This window comes from Artibeus jamaicensis, unplaced genomic scaffold (assembly GCF_021234435.1).
Source record: "Artibeus jamaicensis isolate MK-2021 breed Jamaican fruit bat unplaced genomic scaffold, CSHL_Jam_final contig_1028, whole genome shotgun sequence".
Taxonomy (NCBI): domain Eukaryota; kingdom Metazoa; phylum Chordata; class Mammalia; order Chiroptera; family Phyllostomidae; genus Artibeus; species Artibeus jamaicensis.
This window is the reverse complement of record NW_026521201.1, coordinates 607,821-634,677: the sequence shown is the minus strand read 5'-3', so window position 1 is coordinate 634,677 and position 26,857 is coordinate 607,821. Positions and strand designations below refer to the sequence as shown.

The 26,857-nt window shown below is 40.3% G+C and overlaps 1 long non-coding RNA gene across 2 annotated transcripts; it reads left to right on the top strand.

The window, feature by feature from the left end:
* Nucleotides 1-24,297, top strand: LOC119034758 (uncharacterized). 2 transcript variants are annotated; one of them, XR_005079623.2, is made up of 3 exons: nt 1-330; nt 19,832-19,958; nt 22,841-24,297. It is a non-coding gene; the product is annotated as an uncharacterized LOC119034758 (long non-coding RNA). The 2 variants fall into 2 exon arrangements; XR_008391020.1 differs by lacking the exon at nt 22,841-24,297 and adding an exon at nt 20,822-21,560.
* Nucleotides 24,298-26,857: the final 2,560 nt, after the last annotated feature.

Genomic DNA, 26,857 nt, shown 5'->3' with positions numbered 1-26,857 from the left:
TTATTTCCCAGTTTTTCATCCATTCCGCCTCCTCTGTGGATTGGATTGTGCAACTAGCTTCCTCTAACTGGTTTGATTATAATGTGTCTTTAAAGGGAGGCCTCAGATCTGTTCTCTCTTCTCTCCCTGAAATTTGTTTGCTGATTACTAAACACAGTGAAGCCCCCCAGCAAGCTGTAGATGGCCTGGATGCATCTCTTGGCTGCAGTTTACATATTCAGACCAAATACAGGATCCTGAATACAGAATTGAGAAAATGTAGTTTTTCCTTGGCCTATTCAGGCCCATCTAGCTGTTAATTTCCACTTCAGACTTCTTCTGTGATACCGGGTGAGTGGTGTGTGAATTCCTGGGGTTTGAGCTTTCTGTGCAGTCAGCTCTTCCCACTAGGTGAGCTGTGGCCCAGGACTCAAGCTGCTACTTGTCTTTGGGGTGTAGTATGTTTAGCTAATTCCATTGACTATAATTCTAACCTGGTGGCTGTTGTTAAATCTTTGAGGAGAAGATGTAATCTTCAGGCCAAGGGCACAACTATTCTTGACACTCCCCAGGCCTCAAAGCAAGAATTTGATTTGTTTTTTAAACAAGATTTATAAGCTGCTCAGACTGATCTCCACTCAAAGACTGTGGTTGTAACCTAACCAGGAGAGTAGAAGCACTGCTTTCATCAAGTCGGGCGTTATTCAAGGCTGTAAAGCACAATGAAGGAGAAGGAATGGATATCATGCTTTAAACACACGTCTAATTGCTAGGAGATCATTCAGGTAGCAACCCAATAGATCTTCCCCAATGATCTGTGGGAAGACAGTCTTAAATGCTGGAGAAGAGCAAGGCTGATAATAGGTAAAGGGTTGTGGTTGGCTGAGTCTCCTTAAATTCTTTTGAAAGCCTTAGGATGACTTGTTAGGGTGTGCACATACAGAATAAATGCAAGTGTTTCTGAGACTCTAAGACTCTGTAAATAAGAGCTTTTAAGTAGATCTAAAAGAATTTGAAGAAACAGAAATGGTGGGGGTTGAATACAGAGTATCACAGATGAAAGTCTAAATCTGGTGAAAGTAAGCTTAAGATTCTACGTTTCCCTGTTTGAATAACACTCACTGGTTTGAAATGTTAATTGTGGGACATTTGGAGAAAACTTCAGGCTCATAGCAATTTATTTCTGTAAGGAGATGAATAATTTGGGGGTGAGTTTTTAGATTTTTAGAATACCACATTTGGTAACCCTGCTATAAACTTTGGAATATATATATATATATATATATATATATATATATATATATATATATTGCACTCCATAAAATTACTATAGCAGTTTAGTTTAGTTTTTTTTAATGGCCCAGCCACTATGTGCTGCAGCACTTGGATTTGATCCATAATGCTTCTCAGTCCAACGGCAATCTCTGGAGCCCAGAGCCTTGGGACTGGTTCCAAAAAACAATAGGTCAACATTGGAAAAGAAAGAAGTTGTTGCCCAGATTGCCACAAATGGAAATGAGAAAAGAGAAATGCTTATCAGGATAAATAAACGCAAAGTCTTATTATTAGCAAGGGAGCAGGGAGCGGGTGGAGGGACAAATAGGCACAGGACTGACATGAACTGAACACTTACTCAGGGTCTCACATGTTATTAGAGGTTTTAATGCCTTTTTTCCCCACTTAGTTCTCACTAAGTCCTAAAGATTTTATTATCTTTTTATTATTACAAATAAGGAAACTGAAGAGAGAGGTCAAGAAAATTGCTCAAGGTCACACACAAGCACATGGTAGAGATGATTGTTGACTAAAGCTTATGTTTCTTCTACTCTTCCACAGGTAGATCTATAATTAATTATTCAGGTCAATGTATAGTGGCTATGGATGATCAAATCAGCCTGATTTTAGGGCTTCAAAAAGCCAAGATATAGAGTCATGGAACCTTGATAATCAGCTTTAGTCAGATATCTTTGGCTTCATTCACTCACTCAACAAATATTTGTTGAGCTCCAACTATGTGCCAGGAATTGAGCTAGTTAATGGTACTACAGCAGGATATGAGAAATTCTCATCTTTATGAGCTTATACTTAGGAAACAGTGAATGAGTAAAGAAGTAAACACAGTCAAGTCCATGAAGGGATTAGTTTAGTAAGTAGAACTATAGTGTTATTCCAATACTCCAGGTTGCTATGGGGAGGAGAAGCAAGTATAAACTAAATATTCTTGTTATCTAAACTTTATCAAGAACTAGAACTGGTCCCACTGCATAGCAAATCCCCAGGTGAGGATGCCCTCATCTATGGATTGTTTCACTTAGAGATTAGCAGCTATTAACCATTCCCCTCAATTTTCTGTGTATATATGAGGTCTGTCCAGAGGTATCCAGCCATGCAATATGAAAAATAGAGACATTTATTGAAGAGATATGAGATATAAGAAACAGTGTACGTAGACAGTGATGCCTCAGTCCCCTTCAAAGTAGGCATCCTGGGATGTCACACAGTTTTCCCAATTACCATCACTTGGCCCGTCATATTTTCTGAAACTCATGGATAGTCTGAAATCTCTTCCTTTTCAAAGGTAGTTTTAGTTTTTGGAAAAGTCAGAAATCACAGGTTGCCAAATCTGGGCTATAGAGGGGCTGAGTCACCTGGGTAAGTTGATGTTTCACCAAAAAACTCTGCATGAGATGTGATGCATAAGCAGGCACATTGTTGTGATAAAGCTGCCAATCACCAGTTGTCCATAGCTGCAGCCTTCTGAATCATCTGAAAGTTTCTGTGCAGGAATGTTCAAACTTAACTCAAAATTCAATGCAGATTGATTGTTGTACTTGCTCAGTCATTTTGAATGCAAAGACCACACAGTTCACATGCTCACTGAATGAAGTCTACCACTCCCACTGACTAGTACAGTGAAGTCATCATTGTTCACACACACACACATTCCAGTCCACTCTCCTTGGCTGCCAGGTTGCATCAATGTCACACACACCATTCTTGATATATTAACAATGACTGGACTTTTTCCAGATAGAATTTGTATATACTTCTCAACTTCTTGAGTCTTTCAATTTTTTTCATGTAAAGAAACTTTGTTTTATTCCATTGATACTGAATGGTGGGGAGAAGCACTGTACTTCAAATAGGGTTAAGGCATCTCTATTTTGGAATGGGGTAGTTTTTCAGGAAAGGGAGTGGGTTTTTCTTCTTTTAAAGGCCACTCTTTTTTTTGATTTAGCTAAGAAATATAGTTGAATAAAAAATAAAGCTTGAAAATGAAGAGTATGACATTTACCTTAAAAGTACCAAAAACACTGAAAAAGTGTAAAGGCACATATACATATGAAGAAAAATATCTAAGAAGAGACAGCAGACTCTGGGGAGAAATTTGGGATTACAGTTGGTGTCCGAATGGGATTTTGTCTAATTCACACCGTTATAATAGTTTACCCAGAGAATATACACATATATTATTTCTGTAACTAAAAAACAATAATGTAAAAAGAAGTAAGTTTAATGGAGCCCAACCTGGGAAGCCGTTGCAATATTCCAGAAGAGAGGCGATTCTGACCTGAATAAAATAGAAACCTAGTGGTTGCAAACCAGGGCTCCAGTTCCATACTGCTTGGGCTTGAATTTCTGCTCTTGCCCTCGACAGCTGTGTGCCAACTGGGTAAATTATCTAACCTATTTGTGTCATGGCCACTTCATCTGTCAATGAATATGCAAAAAATAGCACCTACTCATAGAGTCACCGTGGTAATTAAATGACTTAATATGTGAAAAATGCTTAGAACAATGGTTAGTACTTTGTAAGAGCTCTACAAATACGAGCTACCCTTTTAGGGGGAATAAACTGGACTGGGTTGGGAAAATGGGAAATGGTGAATAAATAAAGATGCTAGTGCATTGGGTACCAGATTGATGCTAAATGAATGTCTTGTCGGGCCTTGTGAATCATAATGCTTTTTGCACTGCCCCTACGTGCTCTGAGGTCATGGGGGTACAGACATTATAATGACTCTCTCCAACCCTATGGCAGGTACTGCAAGTTGCTTTTTAGTCACAAATTGCAATCTGGAAGGAGATGGTTACCTCACTTAACCTTCTGTCTAGTTCTCTAATTAGTAAGTTGGTAAGCATGTCACTTATCTTTAGTGCTTAGATTTTTTTTTAATTAAGGTGACTATACACATTTCAACAGATATGAAATGCCTCCTCTCCACCTTTCCCTCCTTACTCTATTGCATTTTTAGTCACTGATAAATCTGTTTCTCTGAATAATGTTGTGGAGAACAAGACAGTTCAAAGGAAAACATTACCTCTCATGGTCTGTTTGTGTGAAAACACAAAGATAAATATCACCCAAGGGGTGGTGGGAGTCAGGGGAGATCCTGGTACTCTGCCTGGCCCCGAATCATTTTAAGCATCCAATGAGGAAATGTTTACTTTGACAGAATGTAAAGCACTATACACATTAGTATTTGGCTATTGGCATTTTTTTTCTCATGTTTTTCTATTCCATGTGAAAATACTGCATGGAAAATTCTAGCGGGTTGCATTCTGAATAAATAGTATTAACTGAGTTAATATTTATTTCTCTTTAGTTTCATCTACCTGTCTCATCTCTGAGTTTACTAACTATTGAAAAATTGTTTAAACCTTGGCATTTTATTCACTTTAATTTTGAGGACACTGGTAGGACAATTGCTGAAGCTTCGGAAAAGAATAAATATTTAATTTAGATGTTATTCTCCCCTCTGTACCCATGGTATCCCTATGCAATTTTTTTTTACCATTGTGACCCTAAATGAGGTTTTGATAATACTAAGGCCTAATCATCCACACTCAGGAAACTCTTTGAGTCCCTCCCGGAGGTCTTAATTTGGCCTTTATTACCTCAATTTGAGTCATAATTTAGTTTAATGAATGGCTGCTTGGATACATCCACCAGATTCACCAAGTTGCAGTCACAGTTCCAGCCCTTTCTCTGTGCTGCCCCATATTCCTGGCTGTTGTGCCTTTTTGCTTTCTACCGTAAAAGAAAAAGTGCTTTTGTTACTTTGGGGCTTATTCTTATTTGTAAACCAAGAGTATTAATTTACATATTTTTGTGGTTTTTTTATCCTGGATTTTTCTCATTCTTATATCAGGAAATATCTTAGTATGTTATGAATTTGAAGTTTAATTTTCAAATGAGAAGATACTGAGCTTTTGTGATGCAGTTTTAAAAAATACCACTTTATTGAGGTATAACTGGCATATAGTAAATTATACACATTTCAAGTGCACAATTTAAAAGCTACTTTTGAGTAGTAAACATCTGTTTACTTTCCACAGATTCTCCTATATGAGTGCAGTACTGGCCTATTTTTCTCCTTATCTTCCAGGCTAAGTTGTCAAAGACATGGTGTTAACTCACTTTCTTTAACTACTCACCTTCCAGAAAGTCCATTCTCAATCCCTCTGTCCTCATTACTCAGGAGAAAATAATGTGGCCAAGCTTGACTGCCAAACCCAGTGGATGCTTTTCTGGCTTTTTCTTCCTTGGGTCCCCTGTGACATTAGATGCCATGGACCATTCTTTCTCATCTTGTACATTTTAACTCTTTTCTCAGCCACAATTGGTATCCGCAATGAAACCCTCTCTGGCCCTCTTAACCCTAATAGGTTTCCTCTCAGTCTCCTTCCTCTCCCTGACCCCTCCTGGCGGGGTTACCATGGTTCTGCCCTTCACTGGGCTTCTCAGGCTCCACATTCTCCCCAGGTGAGCTCATGCTGTCAACATGTTAGTCAGACTAAACATATGTTGATGAGTCACGAATGAATGATTTGAGCTTAGATGTCTCTTCTGACATCAGATCTATATACATAAACTGCGCTTTGAGCATTTCTATCTGCATATAAAACTTAGTATCTTAAAAACTTATCTTATTGTCATTCCCTCAAAAACCTTGGGAGACCAAAAACCTTAGGTCTTGGCCTAAGACCTAAGCCATCCCTGTGGGAAACAAAACACGAGTCTGTGAAGTAATCCCCAAAATGCTTGTGCTGTTTGCATCAGCTTGGTGTGGCGAAGCAGCAAAAGGCTCAGAGGAGTTAACACAAGCATGTGCAAGTAGAATCCTAGAGAGTCAAGTCCTGGTGATGGGGAAGAGCTGGTAGGTGCAAAAAGTATTTAGGAAAGCAAGAACATTAAAGTTAGGTAGGAGTTGTCAAGAAGCCTTTGAAGAGCTGATACGACTTCATGCCTCGGCTACTCAGCAGAAGCTTCCTGTCTCATTTATTCAACAGAAGCTTCTAGAGGTTTTTCCGTGTGTCAGAAACCCAGCTTATTGAGAAGTGTTGGTGGACAAGAGACAAAGCTCTTGGTCTCATGAAGCTTATGTTATACCTGGAAGAATCAGATAATGAACATGTAAAACATTAATAAAATATAATTTTAGATAGAGATAAACACTGCAAAGAAATTAAGTCTAATAAGTTAGAAAGTGATAGAAAGTGGGGGGATTCTGTGAGGCATCAGGGTGAGGCGAACTCTCAGAAGTGTGACATTTGTGTTTCTCATTAAGTGAGTAAATTAATCTTCCTCTCCTTCTTAACTTTGAGGAGCATAAGGTTAGAAACCAAATGGAACTATTAAAAGGAACCCCCAGAGTGGGTGTGAGGCACCGAGTGTATCAGACTCTCTCTGCCAAATACAGAACATGTTTCTCTGTTTCACGTTCTTTGATATTTGAGGTAAGATGCAGATTTAATGGACTTTTTTTCTGGCAACCAAATAGTGTGTTTGTGCTTGCTTTGCAGAGAAGAGAGAAAAACTGAGTGAGGAGACCCCTCTCTGCAGTGTCTAAAGTGAACAAATCCTTAGCAATGAGCAAATTTTGTCTCTGATTTATCTTTTTTCCTATTTATCTTCAAAGTCATCCCTAAATCCTGCAGTTTCTCCCACATATGAAGGAAAAATGTAACTGTCTTTAAGTGGTGTCCTGAAAGTTATTCAGGGGACTGAATTCAGGATACTGGTTTGTGTGAAAACAACAGTAACTAAAAGAAATTCACATAAAGGTCTTATCTTCCAGTAGGAGGGCACAGACAATAAATAAGTAAACAGATAAAAATATAATGTCAGGCAGTGACAAATAATATTAATAAAATGAAGGGGATGGAAAGTAATAGGAGAGGAGCAATTTTAGGCAGTGTCTCATAGGAGGTAACCGTTGAGTGGAGGCCTGCAAAGGAAAATGGTACCAACTCTATGGCGGGAAGCTAGTCAGGAGGGATGGCAAGTGAGTCAGCCAGCAGTCTGCTTAATTCAGCAGAGGGGTCATTTCTGACTTAGATACGTTGTTGTTTACACTATCCCATGTTCACAAACATGACATTTAAGCCAGGTGGGGAAGTCCATTTGACTGATACACCTCTTCTATCAAGGGAATTTTCTTCTAAAGTTGTCTCATCATCCTGAATAAACTGATGTCCTCAAAAAAGTATGCCCATCAATAAATGAATGGATCCCAAAACTATGGTACATTTACACAATGGAATTCTATGCAGCAGAAAGAAAGAAGGAGCTCCTACCATTTGTGACAGCATGGATGAAACTGGACAGCATTATGCTGAGTGACATAAGCCAGGTGGTGAAAGACAAATACCATATGATCTCACCTTTAACAGGAACCTAAACAACAAAACAATCAAACAAGCAAAATATAACCAAAGACACTAAAATAAAGAACAGGCTGACAGTGTCCAGACGGGAGAGGGGAGGGAATTTCAGGGGAAGAGAGGAAGGGTTTGCAGGAACAAGTATAAAGGACACATGGACAAAAACTAGGTGGGCGGTGGGGAGGGCTGGGAGGGGGGCTGGGATGGGAGTCAAAGACAGAAAACTGTACTTGAACAACAATTAAAACAAATTTAAAAAAGTATATACTCAGTTCTCTGGTTGGAGATAAGACTCATAAAGAGTTGATGCTCCACGTACGTAGTTTTGCTACAGTAGTGGGAGGAGGATAAAAACAACTAATTAACCAAAATTGCCCTTTTTGGTTTCATTGACTTTAAATTTAGTGAAACAAAATGCAAGAAAATGAATGTATACATAGTGTTTCCTTGCATATATGAAAGGAAAGATTATTTCATTTTTGAAACTTTCATTTCCTAAGCTCAAGTCTCATTGCTTAACCCTTGGGAAGTCCACAATTCCCTTGGGAGTTATCAATTTTTCACATGGAATAAAAAGAAAGAGCTAATATTTGCTACCATTGAAGAGAAGCCAGAAGCCATTTGTATTTGGTTTTCATCTGTTTTGGTTTCTGTTTGAAGATGCTTGCTGTTGAGAACACGTAATGCTAAGCTGGGGATTTCTGCTTGAGGTTTTCAAACTGACCCAGAGGAGTGGGATGAACAGGCAGACATCTTTTCTTTCAAGAGGGTGTTAGAACGGAGAGGGGCGCTGGCAGTCAGAGCCCGGGATCTGAGTCCTGCTGTCATATTTGTGCAGCTTTCAGAAAGTCATAGAGCACATCTTCCAGGACAGTGAGGAGCTGAATGAGTCTGGCATTTGGTAATTAATTGCAAAGCATGTTGAAATATTGGTTATTGGCCACTATTGTCCTAATTATTATTGTTTTTATTCTCTTGTTAGATTTCTCCTTTCAGGGCTCATTTTTCCCAACAAGCTTAGTAATTTGAGTTTTTCTGTACGATTCTTGTTTTGAAGGACTGTGTTGTAATGACTCAATTCAAGACAACAAATATTTAAATTTGACAAAAAGGAAATTGCATATTAGAAGGGGGTTAACAAGACAGGTGTGGCAATAACTGAATCTAACATAGGTTGAGGAAAAGAGCCAGAAAGAGAGAATAAGCCAAGTGTTAAAGTATTGTAATCGGGGGTATGAAGGATGAATTCTGTCATGGAGAATCAGGTGCAAGACTCCGTGGGGAAATGATGGCACAGAGAAAGCTCAGTTACTTGCATGGGGGTAAACAGACTGAGCAAGGCCTGGCTGGCCCCTTGTGCGGGGGCAGGCCAGGGACAGAGAGGGCAGGAAGTCCAGAGTAGCACGTACAATCTGTGTCTGGCAGGCATGGCAGCAGCCAGCATGTGACTTTCCAGTGCAGCTGTCAACATCAGAAGGCTGAAAGCAGGAAGGAAGGGCAAGTCCCCACAGGCCCAGTGACAGGGGCACAGAGTGAGTGATAATAACAGCTCCTGGCAGCGAGGCAGGAGCTAATCAGGACCAGAAAATCTGGCATGAGTAGCAAGATCGCAGAGAGCTTTCCCACCATTACTCCCCTCCCTACACACACACATGGCCCCCACTCCATCTTCTGTTAAAAGTTATAACTATTTGTCGAGCATGACCTCTAGATTCAGAAGGCCTTGTTTGACTCTGGATCCCACCATCTCTAGGCTCTTGACCTTGGGCAAATTTCTGAAGCTCTCTGTAACACGAAAAGATGTGAGGAGTGAATGAGATTGTCTTTAGAAGGTATGTGCCACAAAATCTGGAGCATAAAAAATGCTCAATAAATAGGATGAATAAAAATGAAACCAGTGCTGGAGCCAAAACTGGGCTCACATATGAGATCCATGATGATTTTTACAACAGATTGAACCTGGAGCGGCAGCAAGCCTTGGCAATGCTGCATCTCAGAAGGTGGGGCGAGTGACCTTTATGTCTCTTGTCTGACTCATGGTGGCTCTGGCATTGGCACAGGGTTGCACTTCAGATGAGGGTCGGGAAAAGAGATGCAGAGTCTGGAAACCTGGCAGGTACTTACTGTGCTGCCAGGCAGAGGAGTTAGCCTCTAGCACTGAGGGACAGTGCGACTGGGGTGAAGCCCGTCGTCAGTCCAGGAAGCCAGGGAACTAGGGCTGAGCGAGCCACTGGGAGGTGAAATCAGTGATCCAATGTAGAGGCCCTGATATAAAATTCTGGACAGTTGGAGGCTGACTGAAAAGATAAACAAGCCTGAGTGAGAACCCTTCAGGAGAGGGCAGGTGGCAGAAATGAGGGAGAAATTAAATAAACGAGACAGAGCCTGATGGTGGAGCAAGTTTATGGAGGAAAGAGGAAGAGCGGGGTCATGTGGTGAGGCGGAGTTACTTTTGGAATCAAGGAGGCCTTCCTCTCTAAGAAGTGGAGGGCGAAGATACAGAGAAACACCAAGATGGAGAAGAGAAAACATGAAGAGGCCTTTATCTGGTGGCCTCAGTCTCAGAGAAGAATGAAACAAAGTCACTATGGAGGGTGGAGGGCACTTAAGGAAGAGGGGTCAGATAGTGACTGTGGGTGTTTGGTGGGGAGCAAACTGGAGATGAATCACTCCACTGTTGTGATTTCTGTTTATCTGGAAGGTACCCACCAGAGCTGGCTCAACTGGAAACTGAAAGCCGCCTATGCTGAAGGCCTGAAAGAGCAAAACCAAGCTCATCCTCCCCTGCTGCAGCTAACACAAACAGCCCGCACCCACCGTCCCCACTTCCTACTGAAAACTCTCCCCTTCGCACCCACTCCACTGTGCAGACACTGCTCTCTCGGAGGCCACCCAGGCAAGCTGGAGGAACTGTGGCCTTTTCTCAGTTTCACCCTCACAGCCATCCCTAGAGAATAAACACCCTCTTTCTTCTTGAACCTCCCTTGCCCTCTCTCCCTACATTTTGCACAGATTTCTTTCTCATTTTGCAGTTCTCATTTTAAAGGTCACCCACTCAGAGCTGACATTCCTGAAACCCTATCAGTAGGTCCTTTCCTAGCCCATGTTCTTATAGCGTTTCTCCTTTCACCCCTGTAACATACAAAAAGGAAGAAATAGACCTGTTGCTTTGTTGGTTTTCTGGGTTCCCGACTAGGAACCTTGTCTTGTTGCTGGTGCCCAGTAAATACGTGTGGAATTTATAAGAAATGCTTAAAACTTCTCCTTCATGTCAGACTGGGCAGTAGACAAAGCTCACCCCCATCTCAAGAAAACCAAAAAGAAAACAGAGGGAGGCCTGGGAGGTCAATATTTAACATACATGACACACCATGGTCCACGTAGTGTGTCTTGTGCTTCCCCAGGTAATCACTTCTGCAGCATCTTGCTGAGTGGCTCAGCTCTCCTGAGCATATCTCAGCTATGGAAGAAGTGTTCACACCACACATTGTTATTTAGAATTTTTATAAACTCAAAGTCCTTTATTGTTCAGATATCAGAATTGTACAGGTACAAAATTCTTATTCGGCCTTGGTTTCTGATTGCTCACCCATGTGGTAAGTGGGAGGGGCTATTTCTTTGTGATTTAGGCCTCATCATTCCCCACTGTCCTGGGACATCAGTGAGCATGCTGAGTGTAGTCCTCTCCATGGCCCACATAGTATCACATGGTATGTTCAGTCTCTATTGGAAAAAGGGGGAAAAATCCCTTCTAATTCTTCCTGGGCTTTCCCTGGGGGACGGTGCTGTGTTCTGCTGCAGTTGCTATTTTTGAGAATTGATAGGCCTGGTGGCCAATGCATAGCCAGCTCTCCACCCATGCATCTATGGCAACAAGTTCTGATGCTTCTCAAAAAGAGAGAGGAGGTCATTTATTTTAATTTTCTTAATTATCTGAACTATGATGGAGAGACCTTTCTGGACAGACCGTCCTGGTCCACAGCGAGGTATTTTTCATCAGTCTCTCTGCCCACTCAGCCCTGCAGCCTGTACCCCACCCTGTGGTACATGCCCCTGTGACAGTAAGGGCCTCACGATGGGATTCCTTGGCTTTATCAATTAGTAAGGATGTATTTGAACACAGGGTTCTCCCCAGATCCACAGAATTCGTTCTGCATAGCCAGTCATTTCCTGCACTGATGTATATTAAATGTGATCGGGGAGGTCATCTCATGAGATGAATCGCAACTTTGGGGTCTACTTTGTCACCATAGCCTCATGTAGACACAATAAGGTTTCAGAATGTGACCCTTTCCCAGGCTCCTTGCAACCTCCCACCCTGAACCTGATGTTTAGAGCTGCGTGTGATGTAGTGTGTAGGGCAGCTTGCCAATAGAACATCATAGACAGAGAGAGGCCTACAGTGCTCTCTTTTGGAGAGATTCCTTGCCCATCATCTCAATCTTTCACTGTCAATCATGGCTTTTATTAAGACTACTTTAGTAATCATTTGCCCGTACACAATACAAATGCATTTTTGTGCATCGACATCATATTTTAGCCTCTTTTATGGGAGAGGATGGGGCTGTCACTCAGAGTCATTTAAATGACCCATCTTTAAAAAGGACATGTTTAGGGTGTGGCCAAAGGCTCGTCTGAAACCGCAGAAATTGGAGGTGGAGAGCCTTTCACAGCCTGGTTGAGAGAGGCCACCCTGAGGTAATTATTAAAGGTCTACAGCAATAACTATCATGTGGGCTGTTTCAGAAATTAACTTCATGTGAAAATAGGAATCATCTGACTTGTTTGAGTGTAAGGACTGGGAGCGTACGGGCCCAGGTTTGGCTTCAATTTCCCTTTGAAGTTAATGGGCATTGCAGGTGCTTATCTAATCGTGGCATTTGGACCAGTGTGTTTTGCACATTCAGGACTTTGTAATGAGATGCAATGTTTATTTATGTTCCGTACTTCTCCCCATGAGCTGCAAAAGTACCCTTTGCTCAACCCCGTCTAATCATTGCAAGTGTCAACAGTAAAAGCTAATCACAGAAGGTAGGTTTATGAGGCAGTAACCCTGCCCAGTTGGCATAAAAGATCAATTTCCAGAAAAAAGATTGAAGCAATCATGAGAACTTCAGTCTGCCAAGGGGACCTCAGTGGCTCAGTGATTCCAAAATCACAATCTTTCAGTCTGGTTGGTAGTCAGGGTAGAAGTGTGGGGTTGCGGGGGAAGGTTGCACTAGATGGTTGTTCAATATGCAGAACAGGAGTCTCAACCTCATCTCTTTCAAGGCTGAGCTTAAATCCCTAAGTCTGTTGTGAGTGTCCACAAAAGACACTTACTAGTCATCTCTAAATTAAGTTCTATTTATTACACACTTACCAAATACCTATCAAGTTACAGATATGACTTTAGGCCTTTGAGAGTCAAAGATAAAATGACATGAGACCTGGCCTTACAAGTTACCTACTTTTGAATCCCTACATTACAGTTTGTCTAGAGTGTGGATTTCCCAATGCAGCTTTCAAGCAAATTCTGATGCTCCCCTGGATATATATATATATATATATATATATATATATATATATATATATATAATACCAGAATCTCTGAGATATGATTCTGATATGAATCAAGCTGTTTATTTAACAAGTCCTCAAAACAATTCTTATGCAGCCAGCTCTGCATATATAGCAATGTTATTTATTAATTACTTAATATTGTATTAAGCTTGTACAACCTGATTTAAAATTACTTGCAAAACTCTGACTTCTTATATGTTCAAAGTTAATCATGGTATTATGTGCAGGCCTTTGATTAATCAATATTTTTAACCCTGAGTGCATGTTAGACTATTTTAAAGAGCTTTCAAACAAACAAACAAACAAACAATGCAGACACGAGGTCCTCATTCCTTACCAGTTAAACCAGAAACTCTAGACAGTGAGTACTGGGCATTGACATTGGCACTAAAAACACTTCTCCGTATTTCTGGAGAAATATTAATCTCGATTTGAGACCCATTGGAATGAATGTTTGCTCCCTATGAGAATAAACATGAGGAACTGCTGTCTTCCTGGAACCAGGCCACACCTTTTGATAATTTCTTCCATTGTATGGTTAGCCTCAGTTTCAAAGTGCTTTCACCTGTCTACATGTAGTCTTGTAAACCCCCCCTATACTGGCTTGTGGACCGTGCACCACAACTACTCTGCTGCTGCAGAATGAAAGCAGCCAGGGACAACAGGTGAGTGAACAGGCAGGTGTGCTCCAGGCAACTCTGTTGCTGAACGGGTCGGAGATGGATTCGGCTCTCAGGCTTATGTTCGCTACCTCATCTCCACCAACACTGATTCTACAGATGAGGAACTAGAGGTCTGCCTGGTGATGTGATTTTGCCCAGATGTTATGGCTAGAAAAAGGCAAAGATGGGCCCAAGGTTCAGGTATTTAGACTTAAAACAAAGCAAAACAAACCAAAACAAAGACCCACACCTAGTGAGCAATGGTTTTTAAAATGAAAGCTTTGGGGGAGGATTTCTCATCCTTGCCGTGCCTGCTATGATTCCCTGAATTTTGGTGGCTGCAATATTGATCATCGTCCCCAGGCTGCAAGCTTCTGAAGTGCGGCCCCTGAACTTGTTCAGTGTTGTGTCCCCACAGGCTTGGAGAGAGTAGAGCCCAGTCATGGGAGTGAATTGAACGTGCCCAAACCACACATTTAGAGCTCAGTCTCAAGTGTTTCTGTCAAGCCAACCTGAGGCTGGCCGGGCCACTGACTTCCTTAGCAATCTTTAGTTAATATCTAGCTCACTAAGCTATGCTTATGCTCCTTGTCACTTCAAACAATGTTTATATAATGACAGAAAAAGTTTTGGGGTTGGGTTTGGGTTAAAGCAAAGGTGTGCAATGTAATTATTTTTAAAAAGTCCATTGTCATGTTTGCAAAATCAATTTGAGGACTATTCTCCTCAAAATCTTGTTTTCATTTTTCTCAGTCCAGGCATGTAGGGTAGTATATGGACAATACGTTCCTGTCATTTGTTACATCCAGGAGTCCTTCCCCCACTGCCCCCAGCTTTGTGCAGATGCTGGTTTGACCTTGGGAGGTACTGTTTACAGTTGGGTGAACCTGGAACTCTCCTTTCTTGATTCAAGCTCAGCAAATGAACAAGAAAAACTTGCAGAACTTGTTCAGCAATTTCAGACTATAAACAAGCAATCCAAAGGGAATAGAGGGTAGGTATTACTTTATGACTGCAATTAAGTCTTCTCTCCCAAGGTTGTCAAGACAGGTTGAGCAGAGGCCTGAGAAAGTTGCTCACTTTCCCAGGCAGGTTTGCTGGTTAGCAAGCAAGTAATGCCATCCCTGGTTAGCTCAAGGTACAGTAGGCTATTATCCCTTGCTTTGTCAGAACATATGCTTTGTACACACATAACTCCACCTTCACACACACACACACACACACACACACACACACACACACACACATAGTGGTTGCTAGTATGGGGAAAGTGTGAGATTGAATATTACTGGTATGAGGGGAAAAAACTCTCAGAGGACAATTTATTATGGCTCAGAGTTGGTCAAATGCTTAGGGAATGAATTAAGAGGACATTTAGCCAACAAATACCAGGTGTAGCTTTCACATAATATAATTTTCATATCTACTGTACAAAACCATGTTGATTTATAAATTTTGCTTCATGACAAAATTTGGGAGATACAAAAGAAATAGCATTGTTCCTTCTCTTTAATGGTTGTCAATTGAGGAGAAAGGATAATGAATGTATATGTATATTATTGGATGAATGAATGATGTAACACATTTTTAAAAATGAAGACCCAAGATGAACAGATTAGACATCGTTTTTTTAAATAAAAAATTTTATTTATTTTCAGACAGAAAAATCAATGTGTGGTTGCCTCTTGCACGCCCCCTACTGGGGACCTGACCTGCAACTCAGGTATATGTTCTGATTGGGAATCAGTGGGTGACCCTTTGGTTCACAGGTCCGCGCTCAATCACTGAGGCACACCGGCTAGGGCTAGACAATAATTTTGACAGGACTTCAATGCAGAAGATTTTCTGTGTAGAGTGGAATGGGTAGGAGAAGTGGCATTTGAATTAAGCCTTAAAGGACAAATTTGGAGAGCAGAGGAGAAAAACCATTTCAGGGGGAAAACCATTTTAAGCTAGAGGCTGATCCGTAGAAGCCTATGCGAAGTGTGCCGTCTGGTTGGGATACTGCACTGTCCTGGATCGCGATAACACCTTGGGTGCAGAATACAGTGGAAGTGGCTTGTGAGACCCAAATAATGTCATGGTAAAGTTTGTGGGCTTGGGTTCAAACCCCAGCTCTGCCATTATATGTATAACTCAGGAAAAGTAACAATTTCCCTGAATCACATTTTTCTATAAAATTGGGTAGTAAAAGTGTCTACTTTGTTGATTAGTTTGAGGATTAAGTGAAATAATCCACATTAAACTCTCTGTGCAATGCTTAGCATACAGAAAGCACCCAATAAATAATTGCCATTAAACTATGGCAGTTGCTGAAGGTCAAAGGGAACTGTAATTTTTCAAACATGTTAGTACTCACCCTTTTTAGTCATTCCCTTGTGACCTAAAAATCTCTTCTCAGACTATGACTTCTTGCCACCCTTGTCCCGGGTTCAGGCTGGGCTACCCCCATTACAGAGACCCACTCCACGAACTCCAATGGTTGAACGCTCTGAGGTCCAGCTCGCCAGACTAAACATCATGTGTCAGGACTTTGGAGATCTACTCTGAGTGATATGACTGGCAAGTTCCCTGTGTCTTTGGTTATCCAGCTCTTGAATTTATAAAATGGACTGTAGTGCTGATACAAGGAGAGAATCAAGATCGCTGCGCCGCCATTTTCCACTGCCTGAAAGCTGTATAATGCCAAGTAGAATAATGTTTCTCTTTGTGCACCTGCCTGCATGTGTGCTGTCTCTACTAGAAATTTTTAAAAGAAGAGAATAATAAATGACAGTGGGAATATTCAGAAAAGCCCACAAGATATCCACTTAAAGAAAAGATTTGTAGGTGAGGAAACTGAAGCCTAGATGGCTGACAGAACGTGTCAAGGTCACCCCGAGCAGGAGGCCCCCCGTGCAAAGTGGAAGCCCCCTTGTCCATCAGACTAATCCATCTTGCTGATTTATAGAAATATTAACAGCTTAATTTTCCCAATGATAAAGATCTTCAGTTAGGACAGAGAGTAACTCTTATTATTGGATCCAGAGCTAATTATGCCAACTGAAGATTGTGTATGGGACATTTGTTATGCAGAGTGCTGCCCTCCATAAATAGAGAGATCCCACGAACTGCGTTCCCCTCCCTGGCACTGTCAATGCATCTAACTTGCCAGGAGGGCCTCCCACCAGCCTACATACATGGGCTGCTCCTTTGATGGGCCTGTCATGGCTGTTTGATAGCCATGAAACATCATTTGAGGGAGGGGTTACTGTCTCTTTGTTGTTGGTCTGCTCTCATGCCATGAACACAGAGAGGTTTTGCTCAGGCCGAGCCAGTGCACTGCTGGTTGCCAGGGCCGATGTGTGCTGACGGCCACTGTTTCCCAGCAGTGTCGGGGGGTGTCTTTCTCTTCATATCTTCTCCTCAAAGCAATTCTCCCAGGACAGCTTTGTGTGTGCTCCTCTGCGGGGTGGAGCAGGTGGTGGCCTGGGCCAGATAGGTTGCACCTTCTCCCCCTGTGTCTGAGTCACTGGAATCTGATTTCCAGAGCAACTGGAGCTTGGGATGCACCCCCAGGCATCCTCTGGAGGTGTCTACTCTGTCCTGTGCTGTTGGTGGGCCTAGAAAAGTCCCTTGGGAAGCTTATCAGATGGTCTGATGAAAATGGCGGGAGCCTGTCTCCCACAGCCAGATTGTTTTTTTCATCATCATCTTTGCCCTTGGGTTTCTCTTTTAAGAAAAACATACTCCTTTCTAAAGAAGAATGGACTTTTACCACATGGTTCAATGGAGCCTCACTATAAATACCCCTTCTCTTAATTCTCCTGTGGCAACTTCTTTGTTTGCTTTGAACCCAGGTCAGACCAGGTGGTTTTATAACCTGCCTCGTGTCCCCCCATCCCTACCTTCTCACCCCCATGGTCTCCCCTGACACTTCTGATTCTCAGAGGGCAGCCAGACAGTGTTCCCAGAATGGGTTGGGCCAGGTCAGCTTCTGAAGCTACCCGGACACCTAAGGAACCTGAGTAGAAAAGATCCCCCTGAGAGAAACTGCCCAGGCCTGAATTCTGGGAGAATTTGACGCAACAAACAAGTACATAACCACGAGCAAGTACTGAGAATTTGCTGTTGGTCAGGCCAGAGGTCAGCAGTTTCCTGGGGTTGTATAATTGGATGTTCACAAAATTCTAAGCAATCGTTTCTTCTCTTACTACCACTTTACATAGTGAAGACTCTAAAGGGCTAACTGAGTTGCCTGAAACCACAAAGTTTGTGGTAGAGTCAAAATCTGGTCACCAGTCCTGTGGGGCTCTAGAAGCCATAACCCTGACCAGCTGGTTTTCCTGATTTAGTTCTGGTGTGAGGAGGCTGCTGCCAATTTTAAGAATAGACTGTGCCTCGATATAAATAAAAGACAAATAAGGGTGTGTCCATTTCATGGACACATTCTTTCAAAATGCAAAGACAAGAGGTCACCCTCATGACTTTGATAGGAAACAGAAGGCAGGTTATAAAGTTTTTTGGGTAATTCTAGGTATTTGGACACCTGTTCAGTTATTCTGAGATTCTGTGGTGGGGGTATGAGGAACATGGTGGGTGTGAGCTCATTTTTACAAAAACCATTTCCTGAGAGCTTGACTTCAGGAAATGCTGGAGCATTAAAAATACCAGTTGTGTGGGAGCGGTGGTGGAAGCATGACTCACGTCAACAACTGTATCCATGGGTCACAAAGGACTTGGCGAACACAGGAGAGGTTCGTACAAGATTGTGTTTGTGGGTGGCTCATTATGAACTTTTTAATAGGTTTAGCAGCATGGTCAAATTTTGAGAAAGGTGACATTTAAGGTTCTCCATGGAAATTGTGACATTTGACTCATCCATTCAAACAATGAGTCACAGACATTAATTGTTCACCTACTAGGTGCATAGCCTTGTATCACATGCTTCAGGGTAATGCAAGAGGAATAAAGCGTGGTCCTTGCCCTTTAGTGCAGAGTTTATGAATTGGTAGCAGTGAAACAGGCTGCTTTCTTTAATCCTTTGCTCCTTAAAGAAAGACATTTTGTCTTGTTTCCCAGCACAGATGATTTCCAAAAACCTGGTCTGGTGACTCTCAGGCCTTCTGGTTAGGAAGGAGCACTTACCAGGGGGAAAGGACCAGGAGCTCGGCCTGGCTCAGGCACTTTTTCGTCACTGTAGAACGAGGCCGAGGAGAGGGACTGGGAATTGTTAAACGACTGCTCGTGTTCTGTACCTTTGAAATGTGACGAGGTTTTTTGGCTTTGTTTAATAGTTTAATAACACATTTCATATAGAATATGATGATGACTTGTGAAACCACCACGCAACCTAAGTACCAGACTAGTGTCAATAACTTGCATCTCTCTGTGCGTTCCTCTTCTAGACTGACACCCACCCAGAGGTACCTCTATGTTGAATTAACATTTACAGATAGAGTGTGGGCATCTGCTGATCTGTATGTGATGATGACGCTGTGAGTAAGGAAAAGCAGGTGTATTCATAGGGAGGTAGCTTGGTGTTGTTAAAAAACAAAATTGAACTGAGTCAATTTGAAAGATCTTATTGGCTTTATTTAATAATTCATACATTGGGCAGCCTCTCATCCAGCAGATAGAAAGAAAATCTGAGAAGCTGTACACAATGAAAAGGAGTGAGCACAAGGAAGTCATATCAGGCAAAAAGCAGATTGGCTGTGGCAAGGTCACCTTCTTGTAGAGGATGGAGGGAGCCTGTCAGGTAGATCACCTCACTAGTGCTGACCATGGAATTCCCAATTGACTGGTGTAAGGTTCCATTTCTGAAAAATATCAAAACTGTAATTAAATCAAGTGTTGGTTTGTTGACATGGGGCTTAGCATAAGTTACTCCATTTTGGGCCTGTTGTCTCATTTTTAAGAGTGTCAGGGTTGATTGCACTACTACTGATAGATCAGTGACTGTGCTTGTTTCCATGCAGGGGCACTACCACCAGCAAATTCTATTTTTCTTGAAGAGGCTGCAGAACACAAGGTTATGGAACATCAGTGGAACTGGTTTCAACTCTAACCTCCACTGGTATGAACCAACTGTATGACCTCAGGCTTGTAAGTTAACCTCTTTGAGCCTCAGTTTCTTCATCTTCAAAACACAGATGATGCAAGTAATGCCATCTACTTAGTCATGATTAGAATTGAAGAACTAAATGCATGGAAACTGCTTGGCACATAATTAATACTCATTTAAAAGTGGCCAAATTCAGCTCAAAATAACAACAAAAAAACTCTTTTAAAAAACTGTACAGTGTCCTAGCCATCACTAAGGAAATATGTAGAGTCTAAATTTAGTAATCTATAATATATTTACTTTTGCTTTTTACTTTCCTCTCTTATGGTCTTTTTTACTTTTCATCATTGGGTCTTGACATGTTTGCCAATATTGTATATAGGTAATCAAGGAAAAAGTAATTCGAAGAGTAGCTATTTTAAGCAAGATGTGATATGATGGAATTCTAGTTTAAAAGTATAAATGGCTTAGAGTGAGCCAAACTAGTGCAAATTAAATGTAATCATAAGGGTTGATTTTAATCATGTCTCCGTGTTGGTGGTACCTAGTTAACAAAATTTTGGTAGTTTAACAAATTTATAAATTTTTTCAATTGCATTAATTTTTAAAACTTACAGGTACCAGTGCATAAGAATTAAACATATTTTTTAAAGTCTTATTTTAGCCCTAGTAAACAATGCTATTTCTCTCTTAGAAAAACTTTGTCTCTGAATAGTATATATAAATATAGGTGTACACATTTATAGATAGGTAGGTGTACATGTGCATATGTGTGTTCACTATGTTTTGAAGGTCTTTTTTTATCAGATTTGACAGAGAAAGAGGTATTTAACTGGGAACTGCTGCCTATGAATTACCTATAAAAAATCTTAAGTTTTATTTTATTATTATTTTTTTATTTCAGAGAGAGGGGAAGAGATGGAGAAAGAGAGCGAGAGAAACATCCATGTAAGAGAAAAACATTGACCAGTTTCCTCTCATACATGCCCTGACCGGGGACCAAACCCACAACTTAAACATATGCTCTACCTGGGAATAGAACCCAAGACTTTCCTTTTGTGCAATGAGGCCCAACTGAGACACACCAGTCAGGGTGAGCTCATTCATTCAATAAAATGTTCAACAAATATTTATTGCATAGGTATTATGAAACTAATATTTTTTAGGGTCTTGAAGGAAGTCATAAATGCCAGGACACATGAAACTGAAGATGTCTTATTTTTTCCCATGAGATAGTTTTCAAGTTGGATTTTAGTGGTACAGTCAATACATTTATGAACTCTCTATTCGAATAGAAATTTATAATAGGAAAATTAGAAATTTAGGAATAGAGCAACAAATTTTCTTAACAGATAAAGAATATACCCTAGATGGGATTAAATGTATTAGGCACCTGTCATGGGTGGCAGGCACTTCACACGCGATATCTCAGTTACTCCTATAACTCTGGGAGGTGAGTCTTCATATCCTTGTCCTACTGATGAAGGAGAAACTGGGGTTCCAAGAGATGGTGGGGTTTGCCCTTGATTTCAAGCTCGTAAGACACACCATCCATATAAAGTGACCTTCAATTCTTATTCCCAAATCTCTTTGCTCTTATTAGAAATGTTTCATTTCAAATCAGCGAGAAAACAAAGACAACCATTCTCATATGTGTTAAATATTATCTTGGAAGTATTTTATAAGAGATTCATATTTCATTTAATATAAACAAAAGTCTAAAATTATATTGACTAATCTTAGAGAAGAAATATGAAGAGGTGTATTGTTGTCCTTTAAAATAATGATGATAAATTGGAAAGATATCCATTTATGAAATTAAATTAAAGGTTCAACATAATACAAATAAAAATATTAATTGTACTTTGAACTTAGTAATAATAATTTTTATTGCATTAGTACATATCATTTATTGAACACTTGTTATGTGGCAGGTATTGTTCTACAGTGTTTAATAATTGCCTCATACAATAAATACCTCACTTAATCTTTACACAAAGCAGATTGGTATTTTTATTTTATTGTTTTACAAATAAAGAGACTGAGACCCAGGGAGGGTAAGTAACTTTCCCAAGTTCACACAACAACTAGTAAATTGCTGAGCCAGGGTTCTAACCCAGGCCATCGGGCCCCAGTGCCATACACTGAACACTACTGAGCGCAGCTGGGAACATTAACTGGTATTTTGCAAAGTGGAACCTTAAAGCGGAGATGAGTCTTCTTCAAATAAGCATGCAGATAAATAGGATAGCATCATGCAGAAATAAGCATATTATATTTAAGGATATAATAGCAAGAGATATCTCAAAAGATGATGAAGAATTATTTAATACACATTATTAGGTTACTTAGCATTGTTTTGAAGGATTAATTTTATACCCAAATTTCATGCCCCATGATCAAAATAAAATTTGGATGGCTAAAATGATAGATTCTAGAAACATAGCAGAAAATGTAAATTATTTTCCATCAGAAGTCTGGAGAAACTATTATTATTTTTTGCTTTGAAGTAAAAAAAGAAATCACAAAGGAAAAGACTGGCAGTTTTGACTACATAAAAAATTGTAAACTTATGTACAACAATAAGAACAAAATAACTTAGGCCAGCAGATGTGAAAGGATCACATTTGACATGACAGACAGAGACTGTCACCTGTGCTGAAAGTCCTCAAAGGAGAAGTGAAATCCATGGGCCAGCTCCTCTCCTTGTGAGGGGCTGTGGGCACAGAAAGACCCACATCCAGGCAAGAGCAGGCTTGGTGCTGTGGGGACTGCCTGGGCTCTTTCCACGGCATGCTGCTTGTGCACAGGGAGAAGGGGGCTGACCTGATGTTTGCCTGAGTCGCCAGGCTCTGGGACCGGAGAAGTGAAATAATCCTAGGGTAGGGCAGGATGTGGTCACCTACACATTTTGTCTTTCTAGGAGGGTCCTTTACTCCAGCAGAGGAAATGGGAGGAAGGAGGATATAGCCCTGGATGTAGAAAGAATTGGAAGAGCTACCCTAGAAAATCAACCTCAGTGACAAGGAGAAAAACTAGTTCTATAGGCAAAAAAGACCTATTGGAAAAAACCGAAGGTCTGAAGCAGGAGACACAGAATTCCATGGCAGGTGGATTTTTCTTAGCTGTGAGTAACTTCTTAAATGCTGGTGACAAGGTAGTGATTTCTAATGACAGTCATCCTAGGCATCAGGAGGCCATGCAGGACTTGGAGGAAAATAGACATTGTGAGGCACCTTGTAAAACTCCACATTAAGAAGATGTGAAAAAGTAGTTCACACAACGGCAATGACCGTCAGCAAAGGAACACAGACTGCTGATCACCACAAGTAACCCAGAACATTAAAGCTGAAGCAACATTGAAAATGACTTTATGTTTAGTAAACCAGCCTCTTCCCACTGCTTCACGCAGGCAGAGAATTTTGGATTTCATTCACTGTTCTCCTGTACCCAAGAGAGTGGTCAATCATAGCAGAAACTCAATAAGTACTTGTTAAATGTAAAAGATGACACCTCACTGTCTTGTTCGTGAGAAAGACTTAATAATTCAAGCACTGCGGATGGCATACTAAATTGGTTTAACACTTTGGGAAAAAAAACAAATTAGGGGTGTTTCACTTTACATGCACGTGTTCAAGTCTTTTGAACCCATCAGTGTGCCCTTGGGGATTTATTCCAAGAAAATGATTGAACATCAAAACAAACCTAAATGTGTGAACTTCTATAATACTAGCACAGAGTCAAAAGCAGAAAGGAGGTTAATAAACTACATATATCCTATCAATAAAGTATTACTGATCCACTTAAAATAATAAATAATACCATAGAAATGTAGAGATTTTATAATGTTAAATGAATAAAATGTAATGCCCCAGGCCCTTTATTGAGGCACATCTTCCTGCTGCTTTGAATTCCGCTGCTCTGGGGCAGACCCCGCAGACACCCTAGGAAGCTTCCAGTGTCCACTCGAGGCTGCTGACACTAGGTGTGCTTCCTGCTAGTGCCCTGAAATCCCACCATGTCAGCTCCCAACTTAGTGCCAAGTCTCCTACACTGGTCCCCGAACTGTGCAACCTTCTCTTCTCTGCTGGGTCAGAAGACATTAAGGAGTAAGGATGCTATGTTTATCTTTTTGTCCTTATGCCATGCTCCAAATCATCGCATCCCTCCCAACACTGTTTGACCAGAAGTATGTATGTGTCCAACCCTAACTTGGCTAAGATTTCCTTAGACCTTGCAGTTCTTCCTGCGAACTGACCTCTCAGCGGGTCTGACTCTACACATGCCCCATTGTGTCTGAATCCTACAAAACTACTTAGGAGCAGAGTAGGACCACTGATATGGAAGTATTTTTATTAAGTAATTAGACATCATTTTTATTGGAACAATGTTTTAATATTTTATACTTATATTTTAATGTAAACTATAAAAAATGAGTAATGAATATTAGTAATTTGTTGACAATTTTGAGTTATCATTTTGTACTTTACTCTTGTATTTTTAAATTTAATTTTAAAAGTTACTGATATAAGTCATATTTGAAACCATTCAAAGGTTTATAAAGAAAAAGTTAATAATCTTTCCTTATTTCATCCAACCCATTTTTAATTCTCTGAAAAACAAAAGATTTTCATGCTTATTCAAATAAACCTAAATGCATGTCACATAAACCTAGACACATAAATTTGAAACTTGCTTTTTTCACTCATTAATTTATCTGGACATCTCTTCTTATCAATTAATGCAGATCCCACCAATTATATTTATATTAGCATAATATTCTGGAAAATAAATGGCTCATAGTCAGTTCAACTGTTTCCCTGTTTTTAGACAAGCAACCTAGGTTACAATTATTTAAAAATGCTAAATAAAGCCCTGGCTGGTGTAGCTCAGTGGATTGAGTGTGGTCTGTGAACCAAAGGGTCACAGTTCGATTCCCAGTCAGGGCACATGCCTGGGTTGTGGGCCCAGTCCCCAGTGGGGGCCATGTGAAAGGCAACCACACATTGATGTTTCTCTTCCTCTCTTTCTCCTTCCCTTTCCCTCTCTCTAAAAATAAAAAAAGAAATAAAATATTAAAAATGCTAAATAAATACTTTATGTTTGCACACACATATAAATACTTTTAATATATAATTACAAACACACACTCACAGAACATTTTGGAACTTTTCTCTCAAATATAATATTAACATTGCTTTACTATGTGTTTTATATTTCAAGATATGTTTCTATGTTTCCCAAAATGAGATGGCAGTTTACAAACTCATTAGCTGCATACTGAGTGGGCACCTCTTCGTGTTCTTACCTCTTCACAAAATTGAACATATCTTAATTTTCGTCAATTTGATGAGTAAATGAATCTCACCATTATTTTAGTCAACATTTCCTCATATATATTGTTAGGTTGTGTGTATTCCCATTAGTTTATTGTTCTTTGAATTTCTTTTTTGGTGACATCGTTTAATATTTTCTCATTTTTCCATTGAGATGTTAGCCCTTTGCTTATTAATTTGTAGGAGTTTTTTAAATCATATTATACAGTCTGTGGTAGAGGGGAGGAAAAACTATTTTCCCTCTACCCATCTTATGTTCATTGACTGAGGTCTCATAAATTAAGCTGACAGAAGACGGGTTAACAAGAGAAAAACAAATATGCAATAAACATGTACATTGCACATATGCATGGAAGTACTCAAGGAATAACTCAAAGGGATTGTTAGAACTCAGCCTTACATAGCATCTTAGCAAAGAACAATACGTTTTCACAGAAGTGACAAGCAAAGAAAAAGGAATGAGTTTCTAGGTCGCAAATTGTGGGAAGGTAAATGAATGGAGGGAAGTCCTGGGAGATGAGAGCTGGTTAGTAAAGGTTGTTTTATACATTTCTCCAGTGCTGTCTCTGAGCTGATGCAGCTCCAGAGTTGTTTCAAGTGATCAACTTCTGTCCTTCATGGGAGAAAAGAGAGGGATGCCTTTACAAATTTGTGTTCTGCTTTCACACAAATTTGCGTGAAAATAAATAGGGGAAGGGCAAAGCACTGTCTTGTAGCTATCTGCTGGTTTTCAATTGCCTTTAGCTCCAAATAATACTATGCCATAGAGGCATATTTTGATGTGGAATGTTCTGCTACCCTTCATTTGTTTACCTTTTAACCTTGTTTTATGGTGTCATTTGTTCTTGGAAAAACTTAGAATACACGTAGTTAAGTATATTTATCATTTCCTTAATGATTTATGAGGTCCTATTTTGCTTTTAGGAAGACCTTTCTTCCCTACATTATACAAATTGTTTTCTAAATTTTCTGGGTTTTTTATTGTTTACTTTGAAATTGTTTTCTAGAAATCCAGCCTCAATTTTCCTTTTTGCCTTTCACCCTGTGCTTAGATGATCTTATTTACTTCCATGGTGTTAACTCCTGACTATACACTGATGTCTTCTAAATTCATATTTTTACCTAATTCCTTAACTCTTAGGATGTCTCCCGAGCAAGCCTCCTCTCTTCTTCAGTCTATTGAGCATCTCACCTGCACCAAACTGATGTCAGGAATGTCTCTCTGCCTTCACCAGACTCTGTCCCTACCTCTGTTCCTACCATGGATGGCAGCACCCTCAACCAGGAGCTCAATCCCTGAAACATGGAAAGGACTTTTCAGTGCACCTTTTGCTTAACTAAAATGTCCAACTGACTTTTATTTCTCATTATTGCTTCCCTGTTAACTTCTCTTGAATCTCCCTGCTTCTCTCTGTTCTCATTTCGACTACCCAGACTGCTGTGAGAGCTTGCCAGCTGCCTTCCTTAACAAGTATTTTCCCCACTCGATTTAATTTCAAGATTGTCTATAGAATCATCTTTCTGTAATGCTAATCAGATTAGACCTATATCTAAAATCTTTCAGTGACTTTTCCTTTCTAAGAAAAGTCTAAATTTCTAGGCCT